The 17,348-nt window shown below is 40.3% G+C and overlaps 1 pseudogene; it reads right to left on the bottom strand.

Moving 5' to 3' along the window:
• Window positions 1–378: 378 nt before the first annotated feature.
• Window positions 379–13,910, bottom strand: LOC148162248 (ovalbumin-like; annotated as a pseudogene).
• Between the last annotated feature and the right edge of the window lie 3,438 nt (window positions 13,911–17,348).

A 17,348-nucleotide genomic window follows, 5' to 3' on the forward strand; every position in this document is an offset into this window, starting at 1 on the left:
TGAGTTCTGAAGAACTCACTTGGTGACCTAATCACACTGAATAACATTGTTTCTTTGGAAAAAGGCAGCATTCTGAATTTTAGCAGCCTATGAATGAGGTTTCTGAGTAAGCTGAAGGCTACCAAAGAAAGAAGCGGCGTTGATCCTAATTTTTTAATAAGTACAATTAATGTCATGCTATAACTTCTTTAACCAATGTAAACCAACCCAAGGAAGAATGAGTTGGATATTCTACATGAGATAGTTGAAAGAAAAACCATGCTATGAAGCATGGTTTATCTCTTTTAATTGCAACTCTACTGAAAGTTTTCTTCAAGCTCATAAAACCCAGCTGATTTGAAGAATCAGAGTGGTTTGAATATAAATTCATTCCCTTCCTTACGGGGTGGAGATTCTGCCATAGAAGAGAACCGTCTTCGTTTCCTTGTGTAAGATAAAGAGGAGAGGACCACCCACCTTGAAGATGCCAGGCTTTTCCGCTTTGCTCATTTGGTTGGTAAGTGCTAACTCTAAGCCACCCTCAGAAACCTCTAGCCTGGCCTTCTGGATTATCCTGGAGACCACGAGGCCTCTTCCTGCAGTTATGCCAGACAAGTTAGCCCTCGAGGGGTCCAAGACATTGTCATTCCCAAAGCCGCCAATATGAAAGTTACATCTTCATGACACTGGTCAAGTCCGAGCGGGGGCAGGTGCAGAGCCACAGCTGTGTCAGTCGCATTGGCTGGACCGATCCAGTCCTTCAGTTTCTCCTTGGCAACCTCTGGGAAAGAGAGCAGGAAGCAAAATATGAAAAATTTTAGTTAGAAAAAATTATATGCAAATGTGAAGCATTCGAAAGGCTGGATGTGAGGCTCTGAATAGGTCAGGCTACTTTCCCTTGTCATTTTGGAAAGCAGATTCTGTAAGAACCAGTGGGGAAAACGCAGCTGTGTGCAGGAACTGCAACTGAAGCACGTGAGCCCTGGAATCTCTGCCTTGACGCACCATCCCAGAGTCATGTGGGAAAAAATCAATCATCACAGGGAATTGCTACTTTCTTCCTTTTACGACCCTCTATAAATAGCACATGTATTATAATTGCACACTTTATGTAAGTGCCTACACTCTTCTCTCATCCACATGAGGGACGCCTGGGTGGCTCAGTTGGTCAAGCGTCTGCCTTTGGCTCTGGTCATGATCCCAGGGTCCTGGGATCAATCTCCGTGTTGGGCTTCCTGCTCAGTAGGGAGCCTGCTTCTCCCTCTGCCTGCCACTCCCCCTGCTTGTGCTCTCTCTCTCTCTCTCTCTCTGACAAATAACTAAATAAAATCTTTTTAAAAAAATACACCTTTGGAAACTGAGATCCTCTGATTTTGATGACATAAATTATAATTCTAGACTGACCAATTTCTTTTCTACCTCAACTCAAACCAACATTCTCGTTAGTCAGGCATCCAAAGACACTGAATTTATATCCAAGCAACATTTGTAAATGATTAGAATGAAATAATCTTAAATTCGAAAGAGACCTTCGAGAAGCGTCTCTCACAGCATTGGTGCCACCAGCCAGCACCCACTTGAGAAGCCCTTGTGCCAATGGTTCACCTCTAAAAAAACAGCTGGGCTCCAGGGTCGCCCAGCTCGGCTTGCAAGAAAGGCCCTTCCCATTTTGACCATAAACCTCCTTCCCTGTAATTCCTACCGCTTCATTTTAGTTCTCACCTGGGGAGCCACACAACATTACCCATTCCTTCTTCCCCAGGGCCACGAAATATTGTAAGACAACCAACATGCTCCCTGACGCAGAGCCCCTTTCCTCCTTTCCTCTTCACAGGGCACCTTCTCTTACTTACCCTCATTCCGGGGGTCCTTGCTGGGAGGAGATTTAAATGTCCCATGGCTCCTTTAGACTGCGTTGGGGAGCATGTTGGTTGTCCTACAACATTGGGGATGGAATCTATCAGGAGTTAGGCAGAACAGACGCCAACCAATACAATCTCAAGCAGAAAAAAACTTTTTTGCATGGAACCGACATCCGTCATATACTGTCTTCAACTCATACTCATTTACGAAACCAGGGATGACTCTCCTCATGCACAGAGATGAATTAACATGACATATCATAACAGGAGAAAAGCGGTTGACCATAAAGACCTACTAATTGCACCCCATTCCCTCTTTAAGATCATTTCATCCAACTGTGACTGTACTTCAGAATCTGCTTACTTCCCAGAGATCTTAACATTATTCTAAAATGTTCCAATTTTATGATTCATGTCAAGGATATCGAAGTACACCACAAAGTACTGACAGTGTAATCATGTAGTTTATATTAGATGGATGCCATTTCACTGAACTTTCATGAGATTATCAAATTTAAGAGCTAAAAGGAACCATAGGAATCATTTCCTGTAACGTCTTCATGGCGTGAATAAAGTGAGGTTTGGAGAGATTAACGGACTGTCCCACAGCCCTGTAGTGAGTTTGTGGCAAAAACCATGGTCAGATTTCAATGTTGCCACCTACATTCAGCATTCATGCATTGTCTAACCATGGGAAAGGAACTCTAAAATAATAATACTGTCTGGCATTAATAATTTTTAATTAGCAATAACTCAAACCTCACTTATCAGAAAGGTTTTCCCTTGTCCGATGTAAAATAGATTCTCACTAACCCTGTCTTTTCCATGTCTGTCTTATTTTTCTTCACAGCCTATAGCAGTCATATTTCTACATTTGTTTATGTGGAAATATAATTATACATAAGAACTGAGATTTTGATTTTCAGCCATGTTCATACAGCGTCTGAATAACTTAAACACCAAGCCGGAGCGGGCTGAAAAGCCAGGGAACTGGGCTCTTGTGGCATCACCGACGTGAGTTGCTATGAAATGCTGAGCAAATCATCGCTTGGTCCCCAGGTTTCTTGCCCCTGATGGGCTGCCACTGCCTGCATGGTTGCCTCACAGGACCAGTAATGATGCTTGCCACCAGGGATGAAGAAAGAGTAAAGGGGAGGGTGAGAAGTCTGTAGCCAGAGAGAAACAGGTGGGAGGGACGTGAACTTGAGAGATTCATAAAATGCAGAAGCAAAGGAGGACAGAGAGGAATTTAAAGAAAGCTGCAGGGACTAGATCCTTTCGATGCTGGGAGCAAGAAGACACCGTCAGTGTGGAGCAAAACATCCACGTGGGGCTCAGGGGAAAGTACCAGAGAAGGAAGCACAGGGAAAAGCCTGAGCATTGAATTTGTATGTTTGGGCCTTGGGTGTTGGTGGAAATTAATTTAGTTGGTTGGCAGCAGGTCCAAAAGAGATGTCAATGTATAATATTTTTTGAAAAAAGTATATGTAAATCAACAACCAGCCGTGAGGACTGAAAGAGGAAATGTGGTGACTGGTTTGAAAGCCTAAAACTTATACAAATAGAAGCAACACATCCTAGCGCAAGGACATGTCCTTCATTCAGGGCTTCTGCTTCTTTTTTTTAAGTGGACATAATACTGCATTAAGTAGTCACGTAAGTGCTTATTCTAAAGCTCCAAGCCTTCTGCATGGAATCCTCAAGCAGAGCCTTTTCTCGCGGCTCTGCCTGCAAAGGCCAGTGGTTTCCCTGTCCCAGGACGACATCCCCGCTGGGTAGCAGGATGACCACGCTCAGGTGGCCCTCGGCGGCGGGCACTGTGAGGACCTGCGCCTGGGGCTCCTGTATGGAGCCCATTCTCAAGTGCCCTTGTGGCTGCGTTATCCACTGGGCTTTGCTTTGGGACTGTAAAAGTAAAACCAGGGAAACAACAAAGCCAATTTCTTCTTATTGTTCTATTTAAGGTATGGGAAATTCAAATTTATATTCATCCTCCAACGTTGCCTACATTGAGTGACCAAAATGAAATCTCTGTCTCTTTCCAGAGAAATATCTGATCACTGTCGTGATGATTTGAAAGGAAGAGTCACCTCAACAAGGCAGCCGCTAAAGGACAAAATTTTTGTCTCTCAATATGTTCTTTTCACTCAACTGGACGTGGTTGATGCCCAGAAGCAGTTAATTCACTTCCAAGAACTGGGAAATATGCACCAAAAGATCTTATCAGGAAAAATTTTTTAAAAATCAGATAGGTTCTTTCAAGAACATAATTTAGAAATCTTTCCAGATCAAGTAAAATGTGACTCATCTGGACTAATCTGCAGCATTGAGGTGCATGGTACAAAGCAGTCACAAAATAGCTAAGCATGTGAGCTAGGTAGCTAAGTGAGGTCCATATAATGAGGCCACTTTAAGGAAATATAGTTGTGACCCCAACCATATTTTATGTTTTTCTGTATGACATGCTAGTGAGGATAACATAAAGATACTTGCATTGTGTATGTAAACCAAAGGGACCAGATTTCACTGAGAAATTAAAGATGCCAATTGATTAACTGTTTCCTCTAGCAGATGCGCTCCTTTTTGGGTATGCTTACCCCTCAAGTACCTCTCTATAAATCCTGCTAAAATCTCCACTGCATTTTCCTTATACTGGGGTCCCCCAACTGGGCTGATCCTTGGAAGGACCTACAAGGGCTATTTAAAAAATGTAAATACTCAAGCACTCCTTGCAAATATTCAGGAATGTGGCCCTGGAATCTGCATTTTTAAAAAACATCAGCAATAAAAAAGAACATAATTTCACTATGTGTTATGACCCCAATATGTGATGGCAATATTCTTTAGAAAGAGAATACTAGATACTTCCAGATGTGACTAATGTGCTGGGCTAGAGGGTTATTTTTTTCCTTAAAGTCATTCACTATTCCTTTTGCATAAAAATGTTTTATTCAGAACTATAAACCCTCTTTATTTTTATAGTTGACTATAACAGATTGTAAGTTGACCCACAATTTCAAGCATTTGAGAGAATAAACACATTTGATAGTTTAGGGACTGAGTTATCATATACCAATCCATTCCTTTTTTATTAAATGACATGTCTGATTTGGGGTGCAGCCTGATATCTTGGACACCTTCGGGGCACTAAGAAAAGAAGCTGAAGAAAAGAAAACTGGAGGTGGGAGCAAGACAGCACGCTTGGAAACTTTTATTGTGAATGTGAATCCTGTTCTCTGGTTTGGCTTTGCTTAAGATCACACCCATTTTACAAATGACCTGCTGATAAGTTCTGAAAGTGTTGATTCCTTGTTCTCCATCAACTGCCTCATTTCCAGTTTGTAGTTAGTGAACTCTTTAACAATGATTTAAGCTTAGCCCAAAGCCCAAACCCATTTTAAACCATTCCAAGGTCTATATTTTATACCACTTCTTCATTTTACAACTGGAATGCCAAAAATAGTATCTCTATTTTCAGAAAGGGTACAAATACTATGGAGAATTTAAAAGAAAGGTTTAATAGCCAAACCAACGTTTTGGAAATCCAACTCTGCACTTGGTTGAGTATGCACTTAGGACAGTCGCTTGGAAATTCATTACCTGCCTAAAGCCAGAAATAATGTAACATATTTTAAGGGCAAAACGGTTGAGGATTACCTTGGAAAGAAAAATAAATTAAGACAGGAGACTACTTCATGCAACCTGAAAGCCACTGCTTCAGTGTGGTCTTTCTGGAAAGCACAACAATAGTGTTAACCAGCACCCGATGCTGGGGTGCCATGAGGCTGTTGGGTGATAAGGGTCTGCATTGCACCTTTGGGGAGAGAAACACACCTGATCAGCCATGGGATAGGAATTATTCCCACTGACATTAGATGAGACAGTAGATGTAATAAATGTGAAAGACTCACAATAGTCTGTGATGTAGATGAAGTGTCATAAAGGTACTACCATCATCACTCTCTAACAGGAAAGGGTTTTTATTAAAAAAGCTAGGAATCCTGTTGAAGTTAAAAATACGAATTAATGTACTTGACGATTAAGTTACCCAGTTAAGAGGTGGTTTAGAGATCCTAACACGTTAACCATTCAGCCTTGGCTTTCCTGTGACCTTTCTCCTCCTACCGCCGTATGCTGAAAACATGAATGTCAGAGTAGGTAGTTTTGCAGATCACCACTGTCACCTGACAACGACTTTCTGCTCAAATCAAGCAAAAGAGATCACTGGGAAAATGGCAGAAGAAAGATTTTATGCTTTTTATGCCTCCTTACTTCTCAATAGTAAAATTAATAAGAAACTGTCACGGTTTTTCATTTTACGAAATGAAAAATGTCTTTAGATTGTCAACACATGATTTTGAAACAACCAGTTATTCACATGGAAAAAAGCAAGAGCCTTTACTTTTATTTCACTTCCTACATAAAAGTCAATTTGAAGTGCATCATAAACCTGAGTGTAAACACTAAAATAATAAATGGAAACGAAAACAAAAGAGAATATCTTTGTGACGCTGAGATGAGCAAAACTTTCTCAGAGAGTATACAGAAAGCACAAACCGTAAAAGAAAGATATTGATAAACTGGACTTCATTAAAATTAAAACTTTTGCTCATCAAAAACACAGTTAAGAAAATAAATGCGCAAGACACAGACTGGGAGAAAATATTAGCAATATGTGCATCTGACAAAATTATTTGTCTTGAGAATATGTAAAGAGTTCCCACAACTCAACAATCAAAACAACCCAATTGAAAAATCTTTATAAAGAAAGATATAGTAAGGTCCAAGAGACATATGAAAAATGATAGTCGATATCATTAGTTATCAGAGAAATGTGAATTAAGGCCACAATGAGATATTACTACAAGCCCACTGAAATGGTTAAATGAAACATATTTACAACACTAAAAAACTGGAGAGGATTTGGAGCAACTGGAACTTTCATACAGTACTGGTGAGAATGTAAAATGGTTCAACCACTTTGGGAAACTATTCGCCAGTTGTTAAAAAGTTAAACATGTCACTAGACTAGGACCTAGCAATTCTACTACTAAGTACATGAGAGAAACTAAAAGATATGTACACAAAATGCCTTTTACAAAAATGTTCACAGCAACATTATTCATCATAACCCCAAACTGAAAACAACTCAAATGTCTATCAACAGGAGAATGGATAAACAAATTGTGGTAGATTCATACATGGAATTCTACTCAGCAATAAAAAGGCACCAGCCATTGATACATCTAAAAACCTGAATGGATCTCAAAAATAATGCACTGAATGAAAAACGCAGTTCACAAAAAAGTGCATACTATATTGCATTTATTTAGAAATTTAGAACGGACAGAACTAACCTCTGATGATAAAATCAAATCAGTGGTTGCTTGGTGGCACAAAGAAACCTTTCAGGATGATGGACATGTTCTGTATGTTGATATGCATTTGTCAACACTGTCCAAGTATACTTTTTAAAATCGGAGCATTTCACTCAATGTAAATTATTCCTAGAAGAAGAAGAAGGAGAAGACTGAGGAAAAGAAGTCTTAGATCCCTTACCTTTTGTCTTATTTTCAATCCGTGAGTTAATCTGCATCCTGGCTTCTTCTAAATTATCTTTGAAATCCAAATTTTCAGGTTTCAGTTTATATAATTTTTCAATACCTATAAAGTGAGCATAGAGAAAGGAGACGTAGCAAATAAATTATGATTTTAATACATTTAGGCCATACATAGTAAATATCTTACATAAATAAAGGCAGAAATATGTAAAATACAAGTATGCAGGAATAGGCCCAACTAATAAAAATATATACATTTGTCATATTTGAGGCATATAGTGAAGGAAAATTAACAAATTACTATAGGATGTTATTTCAATGACAAAGACATTTCTCTTTCTTCTCAGCCGCTGAGGGTTCGCTGCATAATTAGGATAATCTGACAAGAGAATTAGTGTCCTCAGTAATTAGTGTCAGATATTTTGGGTTCCAAGATATCAATTCCGTTTTTATTACTGATATCAAAATTTTTTCAGTGTTGTTTTTAATTGTAAACTATGTAAAATGTATTATTTTTATGCTTCAACTGGACTCATCTGAAACATGATTGAACATGTCACAAATTAGCATCTGAAAATTAGAATCCTAAACTCTCCTATATGAAATAAACGTATATATAAAATATATTACATGTTCTCTACATAGCAATATCTATCTCAATATATACAACATCTTTTTATTTTCCTACAGTTTTGAAAACAGAAACAGTACCAGAATAAATTAAATAAAGGAAGGAAGGAAAGGCTTCTCCTTTACTTATGGAAACATGTTTTACTTTAACTCCCCAGGAGGAATTTCTGCAAATATCCCACTTGCCATGGGGACTTGACATATTGATTTCTGAGAGAAGTGTTTGAATGTGTGAATGGACCCCTGTTTCTTGTTCACACTAGGATGAGGTTAGAAAATACTTGAAAACAGGGACCTTGGTATCACCCACTTAAGTATCAGCTGAGGTTAGACAAGAGAGTCTTGGGTTTGCATTAGGACATGAGATTTCAGGAAAAAAAAAAAAACAGAATCAAAGACTACTTGTTCCACCATTTGGACATATTGAAAGTTTGCCTTTCACTGACTGTGGCTGTCTGACAATGAGACCATGCTCAGAGAGCAAGCACCACGACATGTCACCATCACTTCATGGGCATGAGGGACAATGGCAGAGTTCATGCCCCTGGGCAGAGCTTGCCCTGTCTCCTCCACAAGATGGCCCCGGGCACACATTCATATGGACACATTAATTTTAGTATAGTTGGCATCAGGGAAAATATGTTTGCTATATTTTGTAATAAGTAAGAATTCTGGGCAATGAAGTTTGGTCTTAGTAGCCCACCATAGATAATAGTGGGAAGGTCACATCTTCTAAAAAGCTATAGACCTCCTTACATAAATGAAGGAATACATTACATTGGGTTTTTTTTAGAAATTACTAATATGGAAAAGAATTTAACAGTAAAGCTTATAGGGGCTCCTGGGTGGTTCAGTTGGTTAAGCATCTGCCTTCAACAAAAGGTCATGATCTCAGGGTCCTGGGATTGAGCCCCACGTGAGACTCCTTGTTCAGCCAGGACCTTGCTTCTCCCTCTCCTTCTGCTGCTCCCCCTGCTTGTGCTCTCTCTTGCTATCTCTCTCTCTCTCAAATAAATAAATAAAATCTAAAAAAACCAATAAAGTTTATAAAGATAAGCTATCTTTAGTTACCTTTCCAAAAAAATAATATAATTTTATATTTTGAGCACTGACTGTGGTCCAGGCACTTCTGTCCAGGTAGCTTTTGGGTTCCATTATGAAGTCGCTCTGACTTTAAACTCCCTTTTGCACTTATTGTTCAAGGAAAAGAATAACCCTTCTTAAATACTGTCTCTCCCTCAAGTTTTTGACAGTGTCATCATCTCCTGTTTCCAAAACTCAAGATGATTGTTTTAACACAGGATGTGCAGGAGTCTGACTCTACATATTCTAGACTCAAAGGACATATGGAATAAATATCCTGTTTTATTGCCTTAAACCTTTAGTCCTCATGGACTAAAGATAAACTGCCATAAGAGAAATGAATACAGAAGTAGGAACTATACATACCTTTGTGTTTGAGGAATTCGCGGTTCTTGTTGATTCATCCAAATGAAACACCTACGAAGGGAAACAAAGAATTATTTTCAAAGGCTATTGAAATGCTACTCCAAGAGACCAAATGGTGACATAGGAAATCAACTTCTTGCCATGAATGTTAAGCTTTTTACATTTTTATGAACTTTCTGTTATTCATTGCACCTTTCTCTTATCTGTTTCTTAGTTTTGTTCCACATGAGAAAAAAAAAGATATTATCTCCAAGAGGAAAGGTGAGTCTGAAAAACAAAATCTTTCATGTGCTCTTAAGCAGGAATCTGAGTGTTACAGTGTTAGGGATGGGGTGTGGACACTTACGTGTGTGTGTGTGTGTGTGTGTGTGTGCATCTACCTTTATAATCCCTGTGACAGAATGCAAGACAGGTTGAAAGAGGTGCTTAAAAATAATTCAGGCTTATTCATTTGTGTTGTCACTTTGTTTTGTCATCCCTACCTTCTCAGTTGTGAAACACTGTAGGAAGCCCATAAGTATTTGTTGAATGAAGAATGAATGATTGTGTGGATTAATGAATGGATCTTAACATCATTTGCAGGCAGTTAATACCACTGGTTACTCACCAAGCATGCAAAACTAATCATTAAATTCATATAGTAGGTAATTATTGCCAAGTTATGTTCACAAATGGTATCCAGTTTGATGTTCACAGTAACCCCTTGAGATTCCAGTACCTTCTATCATTTTCTCCACAAAGAGTTAATAAGTTTCCTAAAGACCTATTGACTAACCCAAGGTGTAACCATAGTTTCCTAAGATCTTGATCAGAGAACAGCTGAAATAAAACATTGCAACTCTCTTCAAATACTGAAAGAATGAGTACATTTAACATGCTTTGTAGACATGGGATAAAGAAGTAGCTGATACGGAGCAGATATTTCAACTTTCTTAAAATACACATGCAAGAGGATATAACTTTTGTGTACATCTTTTAAGAACAGGAAAATGATAAAGGAGCCATGGTTATGGAGAGGTAGACTTTAGCTCACGGCTAGGAAGAACTTTCTACAATGTCGAACTTTCTGAATGTTTGTTAAAAAGCTACTTCACCCTCACAATTTCAAGCTCCGCCTTTATTGGAGGACTGCAAAGAACTGAGCAGCCTCTTGCCTGCTGGCTTCTGGTGGAGATGGAAGCATAGAGTGGAGAGTGACTCCCAGCTCTGAGCTGGCCTGGCAGTTTCCTATATCATAGGACAGAACGGTTCCATAATCCGTGGACTCCGCATGAATGGCGCCCCCTGGTGTTGCTTCTGTGGTCCACCTCCTCCTCATCGTCAAAAGAAAGCGCAATTGTGTGCATCTGGCTGGGTCTTTGCTGTAAGGGAGAATCATTAAGGGGATGAAAATACGAGGGATTTTTCTTCATTTTGTATGGGAAGGAGCAAGGAAAAAAAATTTGAACTCTTTGGGTCTCTGGGAACTCAGGTGCTTGGCTGCCAGAAGAGACAATAAATATTTCTGCTCCGGACTCTCTGCCTGACTTGTGCCCTCAGCACAGTGGGCCAGGCCGTCTCTCTGGTGGTAAAACCCAAAGCAAGCTGTGGCATAGAAGGAGCCCCCAGTCAGCAGGTCGTCTCTTGTTTTGAAGGAGGGGTGACGGGAAGAGTTGACTCTACACATACTCATCCCACAACATGTAAAGGGTCCTTAGCATCCTCCTGCGTTCCTATTTCTCCCCTGCCACAAACAAGTATTTATTGAGCACCTACTGTGGGTAAGACACTTGGAACCTAGTTTGCCAATGCACAGAAACAGGATAAAATTGAACAGAAGGCAAAGGTAGGCAGGATTCCCACGGGAAGCAAGTCACATAGCTATGGCTCTAACTCAGACAGAGACTGATGTGGTGTACTAGAGTGTGAGAGGTGGAGACAACTTAGCATCTCTTCAGAGACTCTTAACCCAACAAAGAAGTACTTTCTACACGTGATCCAGACCACGTATTCAAAATGGAAACAAGAGTTTCGCAAAAAATACTTCCCCTTAGGGTTAATGACACATTCTGATATTTCCTTTCCTGTTTTCTCCTTTTTCATGTTTTAAACACTGACAGAAATTCACTAAATTGTTTCTACAACCCTCTAATTGGTCCCATTCCACAAATGGAAAATGCTAACCTAGCCCAACCGTCTCATCTTGCAAAAAAGGAATCTAAGCCCTAATATAAGTAGGTATTCATTTAACACGGTGCAGAGACTAGAATGGATTAGTGTTTTCAAATTGTTTAGTACAGAGAAGTAACATGTAAAAGATAATTGTGCGTGTTTGTGTTCAACCGGAGATTTCATCTATGTATTGATATTTTAGGCCTCCTGGTTGAGTTCATGCATTTCATCTGAATTCCCTAACCACTTTTGGCTTTCATTTTACCCCTACAGACTAAAATTACTATGCTATAAAAATATTTTTTTGCTAAAAATAAAGGCACATATTTTTGCCTTTTCCATAAAGAATCCCTCCAATAAATGATTATCTAGCATTAATTGGGTTCAATTAAAGTCAGATCCAGCCATTGTACTAACTCCTTTTATCAAATTATACACACATATACATACATAGAAAAACTTCCACTTTAAAAGAATGATATCCAAACTACAAATATATCCAGAGGAAAAAGAGGTTAATTAATGGAAGAAAAAGATTCAAGGCAATAAAAAAGAAAAAAAAAAAAAAAGGCAGGCTTTAGGTCCTTTGTATTTCCATTAAATGACCCCTGACTTGTGTAGGTAACATAAAAGCGGACACCAAATATAGTTTCCACAGGACACAAATCCAACTTTATAGTGAAAAACTTTACAGTGAATTGATAGCAAACTTTATAAAATTATTACATATACAGGAATAAAAACTTGGTTTTTTGAAGAGTCATTTAGAAGTTCCCTTCTCTCCAGGAGCATGAAGAACACTGACCCTTTTCCTGGCTCCAGAGTCCCTACATAGGCCTTCTGCTCCTCAACTAGTAACACTGTGTCTCCTGCATCCCTTTTAGATGGGTCTTTACCCAGAGGGAAGAAAACAGAATTGTCAAATGCCCACCATATCAGACCATTAGGCAGTGTTTGGCTTCACCCGACTCAGTGAGAAAAGGCAATGGTGCACAAGAAATGCCCCTTTGTTCCACTAGGTTCTCAGATTCTCAGAAGGTAAAGGGAAGAAATGAAACAACTTAATTACTTAAAACATAAGCAAGAGGCATTCTGGATGCTGGGACTATATTCTCAAAAGTCCACTCACCTCCAGGTTGTAATCTTCCCTCTGGGTAAAGACCCATCTAAAAGGGATGCAGGAGACACAGTGTTACTAGTTGAGGAGCAGAAGGCCTATGTAGGGACTCTGGAGCCAGGAAAAGGGTCAGTGTTCTTCATGCTCCTGGAGAGAAGGGAACTTCTAAATGACTTCAAATCTCTAGACTCTCCAAGAAATATACCTTGAATCATTTTGCCCACCAACATAGAGAACTTCACTTCTCTCATATACAGTCCTCAGGAGAATTTGGATTCAAGGAGGAGAAGGGGTTCACAATGAAAAAAGAATTCTATCAACCTCACAGGACTTTGATTCATCTATAGATGCTGTTCCCCAGGAGACCCAAGGAACAGGTCCTTTTTTTATAGAAAGTTAATAATTCACTGGCTGGCTATTGACAGAACCAGAGGGTCATTTGCAAAGAGATGGCTGGGCAGGTTCAGTGACTTCTGTGCTATTATTACCTAAAAACACTATTAACAAAACATTTACTGGCTTCTTTTGCACATAAAGCCTCTTCTCTGTAAAGACGCTGATTCATAGATACGAGTGAGGGTGTGTGTTCCTGCTTATTGCCCCAGATGTTTAAATGGACAGATCACTGTCTATGGTCACCCCTGGAGCCCTCATTCCACAGAAATTGTACCCATCTAGTGGACCGTGGCTCTTGTAGTTTTCTTGGTGTTACAGTGGATGGCTTCCACCCGGAATGCACTTAGATACATAACAATGACTTTTAATCTAGCAGATCTACGGATGAGATTAGAGAGGTCTGTGAACTTGAACATGTATATATAAGTTCTTATATATGTGCATGTTTCGATACTTTGATTCTCAAAGGGAGTATTTACTTCAAAAAGTGAAGGATCATGACCATCAAAGCTCCCAGTGGCCTCACACAGGAGCCCCTACCCTTCAGCCTTCTTTCTCTGATGTCCACCCTCCCTGCTCCAGCTGTTTGATGTCACCATCTTTAAATGACTGCCAGATTGCATCTTGAGAAGTCCTTATCTTTTGCCCTCAAATTCATTGCCACAAAGCTCTGACCCCACATTCATTCAATCAAAGGCTGCCTCCTAAACTTGTCAGCCTCATTCCCTTCTGTCTACCCTATACCTACATTGTGGTCCAGACCATCGTCACTTCCCAGCTGGACCGCTGCCCAGTTCTGCCCATTAACAGTCTTGTAGCACTCTATCTAGCTCAGCATCCACACACCAAACACAATCCTTCAAACTATAAACTTGAAAATGTCACTCCCCTCCTTGAAGCCCTTTCTGCCCTTACATCAAACTTAGAACAAAGGCAAACTCCACATGGTGGTGCCCAGGGCCAGTACCTGCTCCCCCCTCCCCCCAGCCCACCCCTCATAGCCCTCTGCCCTCTGCATCCCGTGGTCACCCCAGCAGCTCTCAGAGGAGCCCATGGTCTTTCAACTGTGGGCCTTGGAACATGCTGGTGCCTCTACTGAACCCTCTTCCCCTCCCCTCCCAGTCCCTTTACCTCCTCATTCTTCTGGTTTGAGCTACGACAGCCCTTCCTCCAGGAAGCCTTCCTATCCTTCCAGGACTGGTTTAGAAGCCCCCATTTCACCCTTCCACAGCATCTCTACCCTCATTCGTAGAACTTATCACCCTACTACAACTTGCAAAACTTGTGAAGGTCCACCCTGCCTCAGACTCAAACTCTTAGCATTGACGAGTCTTGTCTGAAGAGACACACTTGGAGAAAAATTTTACATTTTAAAATGGACTGTTTTTAAAATATCGAGAAAGTATTTCTGTCCGTCTGCTCTTCCCTCCATATGCTTTTCATTCTTCTCCCTTTTCTTTCCCTCCCAAAGCACTGAGTATACCAAGGTATATTATTTTGCTTTGTTAAAAAAAAAAAAAAACCTCAATATTTGCAAAAGATTAGTCACCTTCGGTTTTACTAAAGAACTTTCGTGTTTCAAGTTCAATGGTCTTCTTTTGGTTCACAATGCCACGGGCAAGAAACAAGGAGAAGAAAAGAGAGTATCAAAGAAATGTTTCATGACACAATTAAGTTCTGATAGCCAACTCTTTACCACTTTTAGGTAAACTCACTGCGGCCTTCTCTTCTTCAAGGTGCTACTGGCATCTAAAGGGAAGATTAAGCTTATGAACCTAGTCCTGGGTTTTACAAATTCTAGGACGTTTGTAGGGACAGAAATGAAATATTAGTGTCGAAAGATAACCAGATGATTACAGACACATATGCTGCCTTTCCCTGTTGATGAGCAGAAACTGTCAGTCAGTGAAGGGGTACAGAATGTGCTGGAGAGAAATTACAAAGTGAGCAGAAGATAACTGTCCCTTGTTTCACAGAGTTTATACTTAGGAGAGTTTATGATTAGAAGAGTTTGCACTATCATTATCATTCCTATATAAACTCTCAAGAAGTTTATTATTAGGACAAATAATATGTAGTCAAATTAAATCACCCAAATCATAAAAGCATAAATGACCCAAATATAAGAACACAGAGTCATGTAATTATGAATTTGCCCAAATTTATAGGAGGTGTGGTGTTTCAGGAAAGCCTGAGCTCCTTAGAGACAGAGGGTGTCGGCCAGGAGGCACGCCAAAGAAGGAGTGAAACATGTGAGGCATTGGAGCACGAGGTAGGAGGCCTCGAAGCAGAGCCAAGGCACAGGTGAGACCCGTGACGTCCAAGGCAGTGGGTTATGATGGACAGAGCACACAGGATCTTGGGCAATCGTTCAACTTCTCTAACCCTAATTTGCCTTATGAAATGAAAATAACATTAATAATCGTAAGAGTTTCCACCTTACAGGACTGAAAGGAGAAATGAGATGTCACAGTGAGTGGCACTGTGAAAACATTTTGTAAACGATAAAGCAGCGATGTGGTGAAGAAGAGGACAATACTGCTCTCCCTCTTCATTGAAAAATGGGTGGAAAAAAGCTTCTTCCTGCTCCTGCAGAGACAGAAGATCCAACGATGCTCTTTTGCCCACCTTAAAGATCTTGCCCTTATAGAGGCTTTGGCACGTGACTGGTGAAAAATAGCATGCTCTCAAGGAGGCGCTCATGGAGGTGGGGCCAAAGGCTGGCAAGGGCCCCTGTTATCTGGCCAGAGTCTCTGTCTGCACTACACTTTCTGGTTGATTTTTGTCCTTTCTTGGGACCTTAAAGGAATTTATTCATTTAAAATGAGGAAGGAATACCTGTCATATGCCATACGCTGCCCTTAAAGAGCTTATAATCTAGCAAGCCACGTGCACCCCCGCATGCACACACGCATGCACGCACGTGCGTGCGCGCACGCACACACACACACAAACAGAGGGTAGCAGGAAATTTGAGCATAGCTCAAACCTCATAAAAGGAGGCAGTGTGTTTTGTGAGTCCACGTGAATGGAGCTCTCCCCAGGGAACATGAATGTGGTCAGCTGCTTGAACAATTCAATGGGTATTGAGCAAAGATGGAGACAGTGTGCCACCCAGAGGTGACAGGCTGAACACAAAATAGTAGATTGGGTTTTCAATTAGTCCAAGGTATGTTGAGCTCAGAGTCTTTGACAGGGAGAGGCAGGACCAGGTGGAGAGGAGGATAAGGAAAATTGTGGAAGGCCTGGAGGGTCATGCTGGAGTTTAGACTCTGTCCTGAGGTGGTGAAGAGCCGTTGGTTCTTTATAAGAAAGTGACTTGTTCGATCTGTGTTTCAGGAAGATAACTGGCATCTACGGATGAAAACATAGAAATCTTCATGACTTTGGGCTTAAGCGTGAGAGGGAAATGCAAATCACAAGAGGCAGAGAGAACAGATAAGAAACAAACTACAGACGTGAACAGTCTAAACTCGAGCAGTGCTGATAGGAAGAAAGAAAAGGAGATAAATTCAAGAGACATTTTAAGTGGTAACACTGGTGAATAGTCACAGTGTGAAAAAGAAGGAATATACAAAGATAATCTTGATGGTTTGAGCTTAGAGTTTTAGACAATATTTGTCCTTCACTAGAAGCAGGCCCCCAAGAAGATCATGTAGAGGATGGTGATGTGTTTTAGCTGAGACATGTTTAGTTTTACTCCAGGACGTTCGGTGGGCTTTTCAGGAGGCAGTCATGAATTGGGATGAAGTAAGCATATAGCTAGGTGTCATCAGCTATTATGGAAGCCATGTGTTCAGACGGGATCATATATAGAATTTTGGGTAAGAGGAGAAGAGCTCTGGAAATACCTATGGTTAAATAAGCAGATTGAAAAAACATGACTCTAAAACATAAAAAGTCATCTTTGTAAAAAGAAATCGATTACAAGATCAATGACTTGAACTTACACCGAAGCGGTCCCTGAGGGTCTCATTTCCACGTCAAATCACACCCTTGGGACTACCAACTACATTTATCCTAAAGACACAGTGAGTGCCCGCTATATGTTTTTCCCCCCTTTAAATTTTTTTATTGTTATGTTAATCACCATACATTACATCATTAGTTTTTGATCCACTATATGTTAAGTACTGTTCTAGGGATGTTGGGATACAAAACAAATCAGTCACGGCTCCTGCCCCAAGAAGCAGGAAGCTCAAT

Source organism: Eumetopias jubatus, unplaced genomic scaffold (genome assembly GCF_037043125.1).
Source record: "Eumetopias jubatus isolate StellerSeaLion01/CBP00866 unplaced genomic scaffold, mEumJub1_p1.0 scaffold_16, whole genome shotgun sequence".
Lineage (NCBI taxonomy): Eukaryota > Metazoa > Chordata > Mammalia > Carnivora > Otariidae > Eumetopias > Eumetopias jubatus.